Here is a 16404-nt window from a genome sequence, read left to right as displayed (position 1 = left end):
AAAATAATGCAATAGGCCATGCTTAATTTGGCTACTTAGTTAATAGTTTAAGCAATGTGTATGTTGACATCATGTATAATCCTGTTAAGATTCAGCATAGATATTTGTTTCTTGATTTTATATGTGTGACTCTTGAAGGGAAAAAGCCATAGCTCATGCAGGCAAGCATGCATCTTCTGTTGCATTATTTTCACCCTTAGACCCTACCATGGTTTTTGTTTCTGCAGCATCATGGAGATGCCCATCTGAAAATTTCAATATGAGAATTTATATTTTTGTTGAAACACGTGGTAATATTAAGTCATTCTTACTGAGGGTCATGACTATGTGTATCAGGGGTAAGGGATGGTTCTGTGTTTGACTGGAAAGTCTGAAAAATTTGGAAAACTAATATTTGGATTTAATGAATTACAAAAAATTTCATGTGATTAGGTAGTTTTTGATGGTAGTAATATTTTAAAGGTAGTAACACTTAAAAATTGAACTATAATAATTTATATACAATATAGATGTTAACTACTTATTTAAAGTCCCCTTGTAGTTAATATTGTAAATCTTTTAGTATTTTTTTTTTTTGGTTTTTTAGAGACAGGATTTCTCTGTGTAGCTTTGCGCCTTTCCTGGAGCTCACTTGGTAGCCCAGGCTGGCCTCGAACTCACAGAGATCCTCCTGGCTCTGCCTCCCAAGTGCTGGGATTAAAGACGTGCGCCACCATGCCTGGCTCAATCTTTTAGTATTATCTGTATGCATGTGGTATTTATTAACACCCAATTATAAATTTAACAGATTACAAAGCATGTATATATTTTAAGATTTACAGTATATGCTATAAATTGTTAGTTCTAGAAGCAAATGAAACATGTATTTTGTGGTCTTCTAAAGCATTTCTGTTTCTATCTTTACTATTTTGCATAGTTAGTAGTTTTAAAAGTTTTTTTTTTAAAAAGATTTTATGTATATGAGTGTTTGTGTAAGTGTTTGAACCACATGGAAACCAGAGGAGGGCATCAACCCCCCTTGAACTCTAGTTACAGAAGGGTTCATATACCTGCTGGAACTGAACCTCTGTCCTTGGTAAGAGCAACACGTGCTCTTAACCACTAAGCCATTGCTCCGGGCACCAATGTTATTCAGTTTTTAGTCACTGCATCTCTAATAAAGTCTTGGATATTTTATAGCTGTTTTACAAGGGAATACTGCATTTAATTTTACCTAATTTCACCCACTCCAAGAAACTGACAGTTTATACAACTCTTTCAAATATTATTCAATTAAAGCTCAGGTTTAGTACTTAAAGACTCAAACTTCCTGTCATTTTAGTTTTTGGTTTCTAAACAGTGCCATTACCTTTCTCTCAGCAGTCAGTTAACACACTGCTTATTATTTTATTTTATGTTTCCCTTTTATACCATCCTTTATTTTTCACTTCTGCTCTTGTTCTAACACCCCCAGCTTTCCTGGAATGTTCTTCAGTGATTCATGAAATACTTCCTCAATTATTCTTTCTAGGGTGAACTATTGCCTTTTGAGAAAGATGGTTTAAGAGGATTTCTTTGTTCTCTTGCTGACAATATCTATCCATAATTTTTTCCTCTTTCTTTTTCCTTTTCTTTTCTTTCTTTCTTTTTTTAATTCTTTTTTCCCTTTTATATTATTTTACAATACCATTCAGTTCTACATGTCAGACACAGATTCCCTTGTTCTCCCCTCTCCTGCCCCCTCCCATTCCCCCCCCCCCGCCTACCCTCCATTCCCACCTTCTCCAGGGCAAAGCCTCCCCCAAGAACTGAGATCGACCAGGTAGACTCAGTCTAGGCAGGTCCATTCCCCTCCTCCCAGACTGAGCCAAGGGTCCCTGCATAACTTTTTTTTTTTATTCTTACAGATATACATAGGTACTGCTCTTCTGGACCAAAAAGGATGCATGGATGCAGATGGTTGGGTCTGCCAGGTTTTAGAATTCAAAATAGCACCTGAATTTAATTATACAGAATAACATGTATGATTTACATGTGGTGACAGTACCAGAAGTAGAGAACTGATAACTTGGGACTTAAGTCGGGCAAGAAAAATATATAGTGGTGATTCTCTTGGTTTCTCCCTCATTGTCTGGAAGTGATTTGAGTTCCCATATCAAAAACAAATAGAGATACAGAAAGAGAGATATACAGATAGGGATGGAGAGAGCCTGACAAGGAGTGGGTAGGAGGGTAGGGAGAGAGATTATGTCTTTTAAAAATTTATTTATTTATTTATTTATTTATTTATTTATTTATTTATTTATTTATTTATTTATTTATTTTTACATCCTGACAGCAGTTTCCCCTCCTTCCTCTCTTCCCACTCCCTCCTCCACCTCCTCTCTGCCCCTCCATTCACTCCTCCTCCATTTCTGTTCAGAAAAGCACAGGCCTCCCATGAATATCAACAAAAATGGCATATCAAATTTCAGTAAGACTAAGACCCTCCCCTTGTATTAATGCTCTGCAAGGCAGCCCAGTATGAGGAACAGAATCCCAAAAGCCAGTAAAAGAGTCAGAGACAGCCCCTGTTCCTGTTATTAGGAGTCCCACAAGTAGACAAAACTGCACAACTGTCACATATATGCAGTGTGCCTAGATCAGTCCCATGCAGGCTCCCTGGTTGTTGGTTCAGAGACTACTGGAAAGGGAGGGACTTTTGGGGGTCAGCTAAGAATCTGGTGCAAGAGAATCTCCCAGGAATCTATAAGGTTGAGACTAAGCTAAGGACTCCTAGCAATAGTGGATACTTACCCTGAACTGGCCTTCTCCTGTGACCATATTGGTGCCTAGCCCAATTGTCATCAGAGAGGCTTCATCCAGCATCTATGGAAACAGATGTAGACCCACAGCCAAACATTAGGAGGAGTTCTGGGTATCCTGCTGAAGAAGGGGGAGAAAGGATTGTAGGAACCAGAGGGGTTTGGACACCACAAGAAAACTCAATCAACTAACCAGGTCTCATAGGGGCTCACAGAGACTGTATATTTCAAAAAGAGATGTTCATTTAGCTCTCTTTGAAGAATATCTTCATAATCTCCATCTTCAATTTCTCCTTACATCTCACAAGTCAATATATTTTCCAAATAGCATGAGATATATAGTTTTAATAATAACATCAGTATAGTGTTTTTTCCGAAAGGAAATTGAAAAGTGTGTAGGAAACTATCTTTGTAACTCAGGGTCTATGGTTTCCATATCAATTGACCATTATTCTCTTTGTGGTCTAGGAAATGCATTGTTTTAGCCATACAAAACAGAACCCTTGCTAGTGACATTGTCTTGTCCTGTTTCTGAAGACCATCCCTTTAGTTTGTCATTCTGTTGACTGTGAAAAGATGGATGTTTTAGATTTACAGGAAACACACAAAGGTTCCAAATTTTATTTTTAAATATTCAATCTAATTGTTTTTTTTTTCTTAGCTGAATTTTGCTTTCCATTGCAAGCAAGAGAAATTTACACAGAGAGCTGTTTGCAAGTAGAATACTATAGCTCAAATAACTTCAGGAGAAATTAAAGAAACTTTAGAAAGTATAGAGACTGGTACAGCATACTCCAGCTGCTACAAGTGCTCCTGCTCTCTGCACTTGTGTCTCTTCTCATTCTCTCCGGCGGCAACAGATCTCCTCACATAGTCAAGCAAACTCTGCAACGAGCCTTGTGCTTCATCTCCTTCCCCAGAAGGTGAGGGAGACTTTCTCATGTTTGCAGCACCTGCAGGCTGGAAAGTGATTCCTGATAACCGACAACTGTGCTCATGACTGATCTCCACCTGGCCCAACATTGAATCACATCATTGGGCATCACAGTTGGCTTTTTGTAAGAAAATGTGCTGTTATGGTTTGGATCAGAAGTGTACTTCAAAGGCTATGTATTTATATCCTGGCTGTTAGAAGTGAGTGCTACTCTGGGGAGTAAGGCTAACTGAAGGAAGGGAGATCATTGTGCATCCTTGAGGGAGGTACTGGACCCTGCCCGATTGTCTCATAGCTTTGTTGGGAGTAGCTTTATTTCACTGTTTACTTCCCACCATGATGTTCTACCTCTTGACAGACCCAAAGCAATGGAGCTGTGTGATAATGGGGCTATGATGCTGAAACCATTAGTTAAATCATCCCACGGCAAAGTTGATGATGTTAGTCATGCTGTCACAATCAGAAAACTGACCAGCTTGTCTGTGTCTGCCAGGTAGTTTAGTCTGAGAATCAGAACACTGACAAAGTGATGCAGGCTTGCTCTGCCCTCAGCGAAGAGCCACATTATTAAATCACTATTGTTTACAGTTTCAAATATTACTCATTCTGTGAACAGCTTCCTTGTCTTAAGTGAAAGAGAAATTTCTCAGGAAATTCTATCTAGTCCATTCTCATGACCCCCAAAATTGAAAGCCCTAATTTAGTTTAAGTATTTCTAAATTTAAAAACTGATCAGATACTCTTAGCAGTGGCATCAGAGCCTGTCATTAAGGCTTGGGCTGGCTTTTGGGAACCTATTCCTCATTGTGGGCTGCCTTGCCCAGCCTCAGCACAAAGGGAGGGGCTTAGTCCTATCTCCACTTGATATGCTGTGCTTTCTTGACACCCATGGGAGGCCTGCCCCATTCTGAACAGAAACAAAGGGGGAGTGGATGGAGGGAGGGGCAGAGGGGCAGCAGCGTTGGGGAGGAGGGAAAAGGAGAGGAGAGAGGGGAAACTGATCAGGATGTAAAATAAATGAAAAAAATTTAATTGATAAAAAAGAAAAAGAAAATGTTCAGAGAGGTAAAGAATTAACTACAATATTAAGCACATTCATCAGCTCACCACTCTTCATTGTGTATCTCATGCATGATCCATAAATGGCATTGAAAGATTTAGAATAGAGGTCTAAGCCATAGGGGTCTTCCTATAATAATTAATTTTGTAACTGCAATTATAGGAAGCAAAGTAAGACAACCACAATAAAATAGTATATAAACTTCATTCCTACCTGAGAACATTTTAGGCCACTGAGTCAAGAGAACAGGAAGGCCACAGGAAGTTCTGTATTTCCCGATGTTAAAGTTTTGCAAACAGGTTATAGGAAAAGCACATAGTGCTAACAAAATTGTTAAACTAAAAGAAAAGAAAAAATGTGAGGCCTAAGCAGCCCAAGGGGCCTTCAAAGGGAGGCTTGCGAAGGATATTTGCAGGAACAGATAGATACAAGGGATAAACCTGGTTTTATGTTTCTATTTACATATTAATTGTAATTCAACTATGGCATAATTAGAGAGGCTCAAAACAAGGCTGTAAAAAACATGAATTGCATAAACAATAAGTATTGGGCTTTTGAGGATTATTCCAAAGTTGACTTGAAACACTGTCACAGTCCTTGTCTCTTGATTTTATTCATGCACAGTTTCCATTTTAATGATTGATTTATTATTGCTCATAAATTGAAATGAAGCTACTTCTGGCAGTAATACTCTTTCATTTCATGATAAATACTCATGGAAAAATATTTCTTGAGGGCTTTAGTTATTGCAGTTAGTTTTTTTCTTTTCTTTTCTTTTTCAAACCAGGCAGCAGATTAAACTAAATCTCTATCACAGATTATTGAAAATTGTTTGTTTTCTACATGGAAATTAGAAGAGCATCATGTTAAATTTAAATTGATATCTTGTCTTCTTCAGAGGCTTCAAATAGAAAAAAATGAAAGATTTAGAACTTCAGACACCAATGCAACCCTACAATGGTTTTAAAACTAGAATGTTACTTACATATTACATGAATTCTAAAATAATATCAAGTTAGTCCAGTGACTTGATTCCAAGTGGATTTGTTTATTAATAGGAGTCACTATGCCATGTCAGCTAGTTTTAAACCATAAAATGTGCAGTTATTTGAAATATTAATTAATACAATCGAATTAAGCATGAAAAATCTATAGAAATCTCAGTGTGTTATAAATCATATGAACTCAACATGAGCATGGTGACTATTGACTAGTTGGTTATGAGGTTTGGATTAGTAGGCCATCTTTAGGTTTGGGTCAGTAGGACATCTATTCCTAAGAACCATAGAATAGGTGAGGAAGGATCTCACTGGTTTTTAACCTTTTCCCTGTTCCTTTTGTATAATGAATTTTTGTTGTTTTCAACCCTCATTCTCCGCTCTAAACACCCCATTGCTCCCACAGAAACACTTTTCCCCGCAAAGCCCCATTCTGTACTTCCATGTCCTCTCCTTATATGTGACCCACTGAGCTTAATTAGAGGAGTATCTTGCAGGAGTGTGGGTGGGAGGTTATTTAGTTGAGTAAAGGCGATTTTTCAGTGCTGCATCACTGAATAAAATGACATCTCCTCCCACACCACTCTGAATCGCAAAACAGGACCTCATGGACCCCCGCTTCTTGATATAGTGTTGATGGACTAATAATGTCCACGGTTTGTGCAGTTAGCCACAGCTTCTGTGAGTTCAAGTGTGCAAGGACTCTGTCCTGTCCAGAAGGTACATTATTTATTGTGGCTCTCCCACATCCTCTGCTTCTTCCGTTATCTCTCCCATCAGTGTTCTCTGAGCTTTAGAGTGGGTGATATAGCTGCCCCATTTTTTAAAAGTAATCATTACTTTTTCTTTCTCACATGTGCTGTTTTGTGTTTGTTTGTTTGTTTGTTTCCGACTTGACACAAACCTAGAAGTATCTTAGAAGAGGAACTTAAAATTGAGTAAATGCCTTCCTAAAGTTGACCTGCATGTTCACTGTGGCTGGATCCACTGCTGGGCAGGTGGTCCTGGATGGTCCAAGAGAGAAAGCTGACCAAGCCATAGAGAGCACACCCATGAGCAGTGTTTCCCCATGGCTTCTGATTTGCTTCCGGTTTCCGGGTTTCTACCATGAACTGACTTTCCTCAGTATGGACTGTGATATGCAAGTGTAAGCCACATAAACCCTTTCCTCTCCATGGTGCTTTTGGTGATGGTGTTTACCACAGTAATAGAAACCCAAACTAAGACAGTGATTTTATTTTTTATTGTGTACGTTTTCATCATGGTTTCATTTTTCATTTTATTTATTTTTTTAACCACTCCTTCCTCTGTATGTCTTTTCCTTCAAAAATATGTCAATATTGTAAAGTGTCCTGTACGTAATAAGAATATTAAGTACACATGGTAGCTACAGGACATTATTTTAGGAGTTGACAGAGCCCATGGCACATTAATGAAAAATAGTCACCGGCAGCAATTTTGAAAGTGACGATACAGTCTGGAAGCATTCTGTTCTCCTCCAATAACAACACTACTGTGTTCACTCAATAGAACATCCACTGCAACAGGTTGATCCTCACTCTGTCCTGGACCCTATAAGAAGTTTTATTAAGTCTAAGGATTCCTTCTCAGGATATTTCTAACTATACATAATAAAATATGTACAATTACTATAGAAACCAATTATAAAATACATATTGATCAAAATATAAAACATGAAAATTTGTACTGTGATCATATATATTACTTATATACCACATATAAACTTTTAAAATTGAAATATTATATAATCTGATCTATTTTCGTTAACATATAATACTAATTTCAGCATAGTGATTAGATTAAGGTTTCAGATATTTATACAATTGCAATGAACTGAAACTAAGTACAGAGATGAAACTCTGGGGTTTTATTAGTGACAAAGTCATCATGTATGTCTGATTATGTAAGATCACTTGGTCAGAGTTTTGATTAAAGTTGTATTCAAGGAAATGCAACATCTAACCTAAAGAGGGATAGTAACAGAGATATGACTGTGGTTTATTTTTCATCTATAGTTGAGTGGCTCCATTCTGTTCACTGACCTTGTAATAACAGCTCTTACCATAGGAACCCGGAGTCCTATTATTTCACATTTCAGTTTCTATCATTGCTCCCAGAGCCAGAAGTTTCCATACCTATGGAATATCAAACCATCTAGATGTATTTTAGCTGTTCTTAAATCAAACAAATAATCTTCCTCTCCCAAAAAGTATTTGAATTCTCTTCAATACTGTTTCAGGAAACTGTGATCCTCATCTCTCAGGGGTTCTTTAACAAAAATAGTTTCTTAGTATCCTAGGGGATTGCACGTGCACAGACACACACACACACACACACACACACACACACACACACACACACCAACAACTGCATCAAAAACACTTATGCTAAGTTACAACACTCTTTAAACCCAGACATTTAAACAAGTAGACATCAATGGAATCTCTTACCTACATAGCTGTTGGACAATTACCAGACCATTTGTGTATATGTATATATATATGTATATGTATATGTATATGTATATGTATATGTATGTGTGTGTGTCTATGACAGAACTTTATTCATAAAGACTCAACAATACAGAAAATAGAAAATGTACAAATGTGGTGTGCTAAATCTTTTAACTCTCTGCATGTTTAGACAGAAGATTTAATTATTGTAAACCTTGATGTAGAGATGGACAGAGAATGTGGCATACATACAGAATCTGTTATAGAATCTAGCAGTGGACATTTAAAGATCACTTATGGTCATTGATCTTATCAGTGTTATTACTCCTGATTACTTCTGCCTCAGGTGTCCATTCTTTTTTATGATCCTCCCAGTTTAGGGAAAAAAATTCCTTTTGAAGATAATAAGGACCCATATTTATTCATATTTTCTATCTACTTGATATTTTATAGGAAGTATAGTTAGTATTACAGCCATGCAATTTTTTTAATAAAATATAGTAATATCTGTAATAATGACAATCACAAATTTCTCCTCCTATTTAAATATATAAAGAATTTTATGAATCAAATGTGGGTAGTGAGATTTGGAGAGACCATGGCAAAATGTTATGATTCTTCTCCATAAAATTGTGTGTGGGGGTCATTGTTGAAAATGCTTAAAAATGTACTATACAAAGTAGCTGTGCAATAAATTATAGGAAAAGTAAATCTGTATTGATTTTTAGATGATGGGAGAAGGAGGTACCCCTTTTGTCTTTTTTAGATAAATAAGATACCTGTCAACTGACAAAATATTGGGGAATAAATCAGCAATTTATTAATAAAACAATTCTGAAATTCTCAACTTCTTATCAAGTGGAAAAAAAGATGTTCTTGGGATGAGAGTGTGAAGACAAAAAATCATTTCAAGAAGAGACAAAATACATTTAAGATGGAGTAATTGTGCCTTTCACTGCCCCCTTCAGAGCCTAATGTACCTAGAGTTTTCCTGTCTTGCCCACAGTCAGGACAAATCTTTGTCACCTGCCAGTCCCACAGCCACTCAGACCCAACCAAATAAACACAGAGACTTATATTGCATACAAACTGTATGGCCATGGCAGGCTTCTTGCTAACTGTTCTTATAGCTTAAATTAATCCATTTCCATAAAGCTATACCTTGCCACGTGGCTGGTGGCTTACCAGCGTCTTCACATGCTGCTGGTCATGGCGGCGGCTGGCAGTGTCTCTCTGCCTCAGCCTTCCACTTCCCAGAACTCTCCTCTCTCCTTGTCCCACCTATTTCCTGCCTGGCCACTGGCCAATCAGTGTTTTCTTTATTGACCAATCAGAGCAATTTGACATACAGACCATCCCACAGCAGCCTAACATTAAGATTAAGTCCCACTGATAAAAGTAATATTCAACTATACATTGTGAAGATATTTATTAGAATATTTTGAAATTTAGAGTCAAAACTAATGACGCACAAGGGAGTAAGTATACTGGTGTGGTTTTTCACTCATGCTTCTGGAGGAGACTCTAAAACAAGTCACATCTCAAACGGATCACATGGAAGTAGCTAGAGAACCATGGTGAGGCTCCCAAGAATATGCAGTTCTTTGAAACTCTAAGGCAGCCCCCAGATGCCAGAGCTGCAGTCTGTGCCAGCAGTGAGATGGGCCAGCAGTGAGAGTGGCAGTTTGTAGATGTTGGTAAGGTCTTCTCACACATGCTTACCACTCTACCCAGTTCCAGGCCCATTACAGGAAGTACACGGGAGACAACGAGGATAAACCCCAGAAGAACTAAGAGTCTGGGAGCACAAGTCTTCATATGAGCTCATGCTAATGACAGGGCTGGAAAAAGTCTTTGAACTTGTGTTTCCAGTCCTGAGGTCACCTCCAATGGTGTGAAAGTGACTAGAGTTAAAATAGCAAAGTTTTTCTAAATGAATTTCAAAATACACCATCAATATCTCAGACTAGGGGATGATCCTTTGGAATAGACAAAAATAATAATTTAAAAGTGTCACAAACTAAACTGAAGGACTAAAGAGGCATCTTAGTAGGTAGAGAGCTTGTTTGGAAACCCCAGGCATGTCAAAACCTGGCATGTTGATACATGCTTGTTACCACAGTTCTTGAAAGGTGGAGGCAGGAAGATCAGAAGTTCATGATCATCCTCAGCTACACAGTGAGTTTAAGGGCAGCTTCAACTACATCAAACTCTGTCTTAAAAAACAAAAGCAAAAGTTGGGAATTGGAGTCACATTCTCATAACTATATGGGGTGGTCAGAAATGCAGTATGAATTTGTGAATACTGTCTTGTAAAATATATACAAACACTATCAATCTGCTCCAGAGTATTTTAATAGGATAGAGTCTTATAAGACATTTAAGATACCATCAGATGTTACTTCACAAATACAAACAAGAAAATCATCACAAATCTTTAGCTTGAACTCATTTTGAAATATTTAATAAGTAAAAATGTATTTCATGTATTGACATATGTATGTGTATGAGTAATAGATTCATGTGTTGTACATTTTTTATAATGTATATATCATATATTCATGTTGTTTACTAATTCACTTAAATTTAAAAATGTATTCACTTCCTGGGGAAATGAGACCAACATTATATTTAGTTGGGTATGGGAAACATTTTTTCTTAAACATATATTTCTATAACATTTTAATTTAATCAGTCTTTCAAAGCTGTATCAAGTATGAATAATTCTTCTATATGTAGGTTTTCCTTATTTCTATTTTTCAGTGAAGTTGTACTGAAGTGGAAAACAAAGCTTCTATGTTGTGCAAAACATTTTCATAGAAAAAAATATAACACATTAAAATGTTTAAAAAATTAGTCCAATAGTTAAAGAAAGACATAATAAGAACCAAATGCTTTATATTCTCGCCTTGCTATTCTCCCTATTAATTTCCATTCAACATATTTTCTACAAGGTGTTTCTTTTAATAACTTCCAAATTCACAAATAAGTTACATTCCTTGTTATTATTCTATTTCAAAAATGAAGCACTGGTCATGGTTCGTATATTTAGGTCTTTAACGACACGTCTACAAGCTCATCATTCCATCAACAGGGTATATGACTAGTTTGAATTAGCCTGTCATTCATTTTCTCAAAGCCTTTGCTGGGCTTCTTGTCTACTGCCCTACCATGCTCACCACCTCTTCCACCCTAACAGTTAAACCCATAAGTACCCCAACTCTTCCCCTCTGTTCCTCTTCTGTGTTTTACCTACAATTACTTTTAATGCTTTTTGTCAGTTCTTTGAGTTAATAATTATGGTTATAAAACAGTGTAAATTAATCTTTATATTTTGAATACAGCTATTACTTCTTGCGATTTGATAATCAATGTACAATCACTGATATTATTTGATGGAACATCAAATATTAACAGGAGATGTGTATAATTGGCATATGTTACTTATTTTTTTTCTTATTCTTATGGAGTCAGCAGAGCCTGGTACATTCAGTAGAGGCAGGTCCAAGCCCCTCCCACTTCCTCAAGGCTATGTGAGGTGTCCCACCAAGGTAGTGGGCTCCAAAAAGCCAGCTCATGCACCAGGGATGTATCCTGATCCTACTGCCAGGGGACCCCTTAAGCAGATCAAGCCACACAACTGTCTCAGAGGGAAGGGAGGAAGGAAGAAGGGGATCTGTGATTCATATGTAAAATGGATTAAAAATTTCTTAAAAAAAAAAAAACTCCCAGAGAAAAGCTCATATCCTAGGTGAATTCAGATTCATTCAAGTTGACACTAAAGACTAACTGGCATGATTTCTATATGACACCTGAGAAGATAAATAAATTCTTATGAGTGAGAAATGAATAAACCAAAGAAAGTAACTGTCCCTCTGTATTAAGTGGATATTTGAGTGCTGTTTGTACAAGTAAATGGACCTGTATTTGTGTGTGTATATGTGTGCATGTGCATCTATGTTTGTGTGTGTGGTCTAGACCTTCAAAGCATATCCCTTTTTATGGTCTCCATATTAAAAAACACCATGGTAAACTAGCCCTAGTGATTTACTCCTTTGTGTGTTTTTACATTGTGAAGAGAGGCAGAGTTTCACTCAATACTACAGGCTGGCCTAGAACACTCAGTGTCCAAGGGTGGGCTTGAAGTCCAGGCAACACTCTTAGCCTCCCACATGCTGGGATTACAAGGTGTGAATCACCATACCCTGTTCATTTTTCTTTTTGCTGTTAGCATCCTCTCTTTGACAGTGCCTTCCAAGTTTCAAAGCAAGCTCAAACTCATAATCAGACTTGCTTTTACAAAAGCCCATGAAGTCTGAAGTTGAAGAGTCATGGTTCTCTGTCTTCAGAAGAGAAAATTGAAACTCTGAGCTCTAATAGAACTTGCTGCAGGTCACAGGAAAAAAACTGACATTAATCACAGGGTATTCACAGAGAACTTTAAAGGTTAATCAGTGAATTCACAAACTACCTTAAGAATGTTTTGTCTACAAATGTGTTTGGAAGTAAATGAAAATACACTTTAAGAAACTATCAGCTAAACACTTCTACAAACATGCCCAGTAGGACTCAAAACTTTTCTAAAATAATATTATGTTGTTCCTCCATTAGGTTGTTTCCATCCTATGATCAGAATAATTTCTTATAATTTGAAGGAGAATAATATCCTTTGAAAGTGAACTAAGTTATGATCTAAAGAAAACATTAAAAAAACAAGTGTTTATTATCATTATTATTCTATAGCCATATAAAATGTATTGTGTAAAAAGTAAATTTTACAATGAGGCAATCTCCTTAGGAAATGCTACAATAAACCCAATTTTCTTTTAGGAGAACTTTCAGTGTTTTAAATCTCATTTTCTTTAAATTTTTTTTATAACACAGCTCAGGAGATTGGTGACAAAAAACAACATAATGAATTTTGAGGCTGCATAATTTATGACTTCATACTCACAGCGACAGTTTTAACCTCCACTCATATTTACATTTGCCCTCTATTTCCCAGATTCAAATGGTCTTTCGGAGGAGATTGGTTTCATGCGGAGACAGGATAGTAATCAGAAATTTCTATCTTACTCACAATAAATCAGAGCCATTTCTGTCCACATTTGTGGCCACCATTGAAATAAAATGCACCTCTCACTGGGAGATGCCTGTGGCTATTAACTGCTTGAGTTTTGATTTCCAATAAAGACACATTTTCAATTTGTTTAATGTTTCTAAATAGGGGTGTGGTTTCCTGGTATATTAAAACAGTTGTACCACTAAAATCCTTTCTACTTCATAAAATATGGGTTGTATATAATTGTACAGCAAGACTTTATGATACAGAAGTAATAAAATGATAAAAAAGTATATATATATATATATAATTTAGAAAATATATTTGTTAACACTATCACCTATTTTAGTTCACAGTATTTTTTAATTTTTTTAATTACTAAGAAATTTTCTATTGATTTTACATACCAACCACAGATCTCCCCCCCTGCTCTCTCTTCCTTCCCCTCAGCCTTCCTCCCCAACATCCCTCCCCTTCCCACCTCCTCCAAGTCAAGCTCTCCCATGGGGAGTCAGCAGAGCCTGGTACATTCAGTTGAGGTGGGTCCAAGCCCTTCTCCCCTGCACCAAAGCTATGCAAGTTGTCACACCTTAGGCACATGGCTCCAAAAGGCCCACTCATGCACCAGGGATGAATCCCGATTCCCCTGCCTGGGGGCCTCCCAAACAGCTCAATCTAAACAACTGTGTCACATATCCAGAGGGCCTAGTCCAGTCCTATGGGGGCTCCACAGCTATTGGGAAAATGTACAGAGACGACCAGCCACACAAGTGGAAACCCATGAGCTGTGGACCACTATCACCTTTCAATTCTTATTATTTTCCCGAAGCAAAACGGAACACCGTGCTTCCTCCCCATCATCTCATATGGGCCAGAAAGTGACTGGAGCAGAGTTGCACCAGCCACAGCAAAAGATATGTAAATTACTTGAAAATTTGAATCTGAAAAAGTTGCCATTCAAAAGACACAGGTAGCCTAGACAGGCCACTATCCATTTAACCACATAACTGATTCAGACACAACTGCTTGGTAACTGTTGGTACAAACGTGGTCACTAGAAAACCGCAACAAACCAACATTGGCCAGTTGCTAAATGTGGATGGGATCATGTATAGAGACCTAAAACAAAACAAAACAAAACAAAACAAAACAAAAAACAAAACAAAACAAAAAGAAAGAAAGAGAAAGAGAGGGAGAGAGAGAGAGACAGACAGACAGACAGACAGAGACAGAGAGAGAAAGAGAGGGAGAGAGAAAGAGAGAAAAAGAGAGAGAGAGAGAGAGAGAGAGAGAGAGAGAGAGAGAGAGAGAGAGAGAGAGAAGAGAAAGGCTGTCACAAAATGGGCATTTTTGCTTTTCCAGAGCATAACTGTGGGCAAATCATCAAGGGGAAACATACTCAATATGACCGGGTTCAGGAAACAGCAGCCAGGACTTGCCCTTCTTGTTCTGAGTCACAATTCAGATACATGCACAGGATGAAACATCTAAAGGTGTTGACATTTCTTAATACCCCCAACAAATTGCTGATGAAACAGTCCATTCAATGTTTTTCTTTCATGGTTTGATTGTATGTATGTATGTATGTATGTATGTTTGTGTGTGTGTGTGCACGTGCGTGCGTGCGTGCGTGCGTGCGTGCGTGTGTGTGTGTGTGTGTGTGTGTGTGTATGCCTGAGACGATGTGGGTATGGAGATCAGAAGACAACTTGCTAGAGTTAATTCTCTCTTTCAACTCTGGGCTTAGGGCATAAAATTCAGGTCATTAGCCTTGGCAGCAAGTGCCTCTGGCTGCTGAGCAATCTACTTGTTCCCTGATATTGCTTTAGTACTTTTCTTAAATTCTAGGTAAGAAACATATTCTTTTCTGATTCTTAATAATCTGATTTTTAACAAAAACTACAGAATCAAAAACTACTACAATCTCATGAAATTAAAGACTTCCTAGAGATCAACGAAAATGAAGACACCACATACCCAAACTTATGGGAAACTATAAAAGCAGTGCTGAGGGAAATTCATAGCACTAAATGCCCACATAAAGAAGTTGGAGAAATCTCACACTAGTGACTTAACAGCACACCTGAAAACTCTAGAACAAGAAGAAGCAAAGTCTCCCAGGAAGAATAGATGCCAGGAAACCATCAAGTTGAGAGCTGAAATCAATAAAATAGAAACAAAGAGAACAATACAAAAAATTAATGAAACAAAGAGGTGGTTTTTTGAAAAAAATCAACAAAATAGAGAAGTCCTTATCCAAACTAACCAAAAGAAATATAGAGAGAGCATCCAAATTAACAAAATCAGAAATGAAAAGGGGGACATAACAACAGACAATGAGGAAATCCAGAGAATCATAAGGTCATACTTCAAAAATTTCTACTCCACAAAACTGGAAAATCTAAAAGAAATGGATAATTTTCTGGATAGGTACCACATACCTAAGTTAAATCAAGACCAGATAAACTATTTAAATAGTCCAATAACCCCTAAGGAAATAGAATCAGTCATTAAAAGTCTCCCAACCAAAAAAAGCACAGGACGAGATGGTTTCAGGGCAGAATTCTACCAGATCTTCAAAGAAGAGTTAATACCAATATTCTTTAAATTGTTTCACACAATAGAAACAGAAGGAACATTACTAAACTCCTTCAATGAGGCTACAATTACCCTGATTCCTAAACCAAACAAGGATACAACAAAGAAAGAGAACTACAGACTGATCTCCTTCATGAACATTGATGCAAAAATACTCAATAAAATACTGGCAAACAGACTCCAAGAACACATCAAAACAATTATCCACCATGATCAAGTAGGCTTCATCCCAAGGATGCAAGGGTGGTTCAACATACGAAAGTCCATCAATGTAATATACCATATAAACAAACTCAAAGAAAAAAAAAACAAATGATCATCTTCCTAGATGCAGAAAAGACATTTGACAAAAATCCAACACCCCTTCATGATAAAGGTCTTGGAGTGATCAGGAATACAGGGAACATACCTAAATATAATAAAGGCAATTTACAGCAAGCCAACAGGCAACATCAAATTAAATGGAGAGAAACACAAAGCAATTCTACTAAAATC

This window comes from Peromyscus maniculatus, chromosome 5, assembly GCF_049852395.1.
Source record: "Peromyscus maniculatus bairdii isolate BWxNUB_F1_BW_parent chromosome 5, HU_Pman_BW_mat_3.1, whole genome shotgun sequence".
Lineage (NCBI taxonomy): Eukaryota > Metazoa > Chordata > Mammalia > Rodentia > Cricetidae > Peromyscus > Peromyscus maniculatus.
The sequence above is the reverse complement of the archived record's forward strand: the minus strand, read 5'-3'. Positions refer to the sequence as shown.